The 3,625-nt window shown below is 47.4% G+C and overlaps 1 long non-coding RNA gene across 2 annotated transcripts; it reads left to right on the forward strand.

Moving 5' to 3' along the window:
• The first annotated feature begins 352 nt into the window (after positions 1–352).
• LOC113967318 lies at positions 353–2,538 on the forward strand. 2 transcript variants are annotated; one of them, XR_003534131.1, is made up of 4 exons: positions 353–474; positions 928–999; positions 1,708–1,800; positions 2,266–2,538. It is a non-coding gene; the product is annotated as an uncharacterized LOC113967318 (long non-coding RNA). The 2 variants fall into 2 exon arrangements; XR_003534130.1 differs by lacking the exon at positions 1,708–1,800.
• The last annotated feature ends 1,087 nt before the right edge of the window (positions 2,539–3,625 follow it).

The raw sequence follows: 3,625 nt of genomic DNA on the forward strand, positions 1-3,625 counted from the left end.
CAAATTGATGCCTTCAACTCAAGATAGCACATACTTCTTAGTTATGAATTTCTCACAGGAAATTTTCAAGCATGCCCATAAATCTCATCACTGTTTGGGAGAACCAAAAAGCAGAAGTAACAAACATGAACAGCAAGTGGAGGAAGAGTTTGAAAGCGGGATGGACAGAAGCAGAAGTGTTACTGCCCACTCTTGGGCCACTGTGCTGATTAAATGGCTATTGTTAGGTTTAGATTAGTAGTTATTTGTTGTTGGTGGGTTTTTTGGTGGTGTTGATTTTTGTTGCTGTTGTGGGGGATTGTTTGTTTGTTTGTTTTTATTTTGGGTTTTTTTTTCTGTATTAAAAATCTGGCTCGGTTACTCTCTAGTTCCGATGTGTTTTCTTTTCCAGGTGGTTGGTGTTTCTGCAGTGCTTGGCACAGGACTGGGGGAGTTTTTTATCCAGCTTTCTAAAGCTGTAGATGAATAGGAGAGGTAAGGGGATAACTTTTGGTCCGCGACCCAGTGACCGCTTCCTGAAGGTCCTGATTCATGAGTCTGCTCCTTTGGTTTGAAGGAGTGTACAGTTGCCATAGCCAAGGTAGCTTAGAGTGTCTAGTATCAGCATAAAAAGCAGCAGTAAAAAGGAACTATTCAGAGATGAATTTTTTTGCTGTTCCATGAAAAAGTAAAAGCTATCTGTGCCAGCAAATCTGTGAAGTAATTTTTTTCATGTAATTCCATACCAAGGTTTGAATTGTTGCTGTTTTAATGAAGTATGTTCATTGATTTTGCATCCATTGGTTTCAGAATCCAAATATGGGGAAAAAAGTACTGTTAGTCTTTCTGAAATGTCTCTCAAACACGAAAGCCTAGAGAAAACTTTTTTTGGGGTAAAAAGAAGCCTCCAGGATGATCCTTATGTAATACAAATCATGTATTTTTCAGACTGAATGCACTCTCTTTATTCACCTTTTCAGAGAGTATTGTCCAGAATACGAGCACCTGAGAAAAACACTGGTAAGTGTTTTTAGCTGTTGTACACCTGAACAGTGTATCTTGGGGTCACTTTTATGCACACAGTTGCCTGTATGTTGAGAGGGTCTGACATTTCATTTACTAGTCATACTCACTGTGGGAAAACTCCTGTCCTGAAGGAGTCCATCATTTGCCTTTTTTTTCCTAGATGTGGTGGAGCATGTCTTTACAAAAATAAAGATTTTGTAAAACAGATGTTGTTCACTGTTTTAGTGCTAATATTTGAGCTAATTGTGAGAAAATTATTGGGAAATAAGATTGTCTTCCATTCAGATGGATAGAGAGTTCTTAAAAATAAATTTCCAAAGGGATTTGTTGAGACTATCCCTGTATCTTCCTGCACCAGTGAAGAGTACTAGTTTGACTTAGACAGTAAGAAAGACTGAATTGCAATGCCAAAATCAGTAACTGTGCTCACCTTGAGTTCTGGCTGTCCAAACGACAGTTCTCTGCAGGCACAGCTACACAGAGTTTGGCTTCCTGGTGCTGCTGAAAATGTCCTAGAATCCCACCTTACTGGAGGTTGCTTTCCATGCTTAGTCAGAAGTTCTGTGTAACCTTAGTTGAAATGTAAGACCTGCATAGTGACTTCTGCCCTCTGACTGGGGGACAGACGGCTGGGTTTGAGTGAGGTTTGTCTTCTGATGTTTTAAATGTTCTCAGAATCCACATGTAAAACTTTATCTACAGAAGGAAGCTCAAAATAAACAAAAGAGAGAGCAGCTGGAACACTTGTGGAAGGACATGGGCAGTGTGTGTGTGTGCAGGGCAGCACACTGGCAGGTACCTCCCCAGGAAGATAAAGCTTACTGCAGAAGTTTTCTGAAGAGTTTGCCTTGTGAAGTAATACAGTGCTTCTTTGTCCTCACAGCAGAAGTGTGAAAGCAGCTCCATGTTAGAGGAGTGGGGCTTTAGTTCCTGTGGGATTGGTCACACTTAACTCTTCCTGTGTCAGTCATAGGTTTGGAAGAAACCCTGCTGTGTAGCTAAAGCAGTGGACCTACTAGAAATAATGAAATACTTTAGGAAAGGTGAAACCGTCAGATTAGAATATGAGAAAGCTCTGCTGTTGGCTGCACTGTTCCTTATATGAGGCAAGTAGGTGCTGATGGAGTCTGTCCTGTGTCTGGGATCCACAAGCAGCTTTCTGTCCCCTTAGGGCAGGTGTTAATTGCTCTGTTTCTGTGCAGATAGAAACCTTACCTTTAGCAAGCTGGTTTGTGTACAGCCGTTTCTGTTGCCTTCAAGGACCTGATGCTTCTGCAATGGGTCCCTCTGAGCTAATACTAACACGAGGAACTCTCGATGAAGAGCAAGAAGAGAGGGAGAGTGACACTGATGACTGACCATGAAGGTAAGGGAATGAGATCTAAAAGCTGCCTGTCTAGTCAAGAAATCCCCTCTATATTTCATGACCTGGATGGACTGTAAGGAGAGCCTAGAAAACAAGCAAACATTCAGTCACCTGACGTGTCAGAATCTGTAGCAGAAGCTCAGCTGCAATGGTCAGTCTAGGGATATCACTCTAGCTTTTTTCACTTGTAATGGAGTTAAAACTGAAGGAACGGCATAAAGAAACTTGCACGGAATCATGCATGAAGACTTTTATCTGTGAACAACTTCCTCTGATAGATTTTTATTTTTCTTTCTGCAGTAACTGTTGGTCCCATGAGTTAAAGGTCTTGCAGCCAACTGACTGCACATCTGGCCATCTGCCACTGTGGCTTCCTGAAGCTGAAGGAACCAGAAAGCAATTTCTTTTCCTGCAACTTCTTCAGATCTCTCCGTTGAGAGCTTAGATTTAGAGCTCTGACAGCATTAGCATCCAGAGTACTCACTGGTCCCCAGAGGCACCTTCCGTTTGCTGAGTGCAGTCAGGCATCTGCTGCAGCCAGGGCACAACTTGATTGATCCACCGTTTGATGTTTTGGTTTTCATTAAGTAGATTTTACGTACTTTACATACCTGGGTGCAGATCAGCTTCATCATCAGCGGGCACTGCGCAGGAGAAGGTGGGCAACGGGCCTGGGGCAGGCAGGGGGATAGGGGTGGGGACGGGCACTTAAAAGATTTCGGCCAGGGAGCTGATCTCAGCCAGCACCTAGTCGGGGCAGTCTAAGTCCCCGTAGAAGCAGAACTGCTGCATGGGGAGAGGCGGTCAGAGGCGCACTGCCGCTCTGCGTCCTCTCCGCTCTCCGCCGCCGACTCCCGGCCCACCACGTCGCCGCTGCTCCCCGGTCCCCCATGCCGCACAGTCCGCCTTCGCGACCCGGAACCGCCCCGTGTGCCGGTGGGGGGCTCCCCGAGGGGCTCTGCAGGGGCCTTGGAGCCGGGACCCCGGGAGTGCGGCCCGACCAAGGGCAGGGCCCCTCCAACACGGCCGTCGTCCCTCCGCCCGACCACCCGAGCACCTCCCGCCACCCGCGGCCACGGCCCCGCGGGCTCCAAGCCCCGCCAATCCCGGCCCGAGGCAGCGTCCGGCCCGCCAATCCCGGCCCGCCTTTCTCCGCTCCGTCCAATCACGGCCCGCCTTCTCAATCCGGCAGCGGTCCCGCAAGCTCTGCCCGCTCAGCCGCGGCGCGGCCCCTCCGCGCGGCACCGCCCCCCC

Source organism: Neopelma chrysocephalum, unplaced genomic scaffold (assembly GCF_003984885.1).
Source record: "Neopelma chrysocephalum unplaced genomic scaffold, ASM398488v2 Primary Assembly neopelma1_63, whole genome shotgun sequence".
Classification (NCBI taxonomy): domain Eukaryota; kingdom Metazoa; phylum Chordata; class Aves; order Passeriformes; family Pipridae; genus Neopelma; species Neopelma chrysocephalum.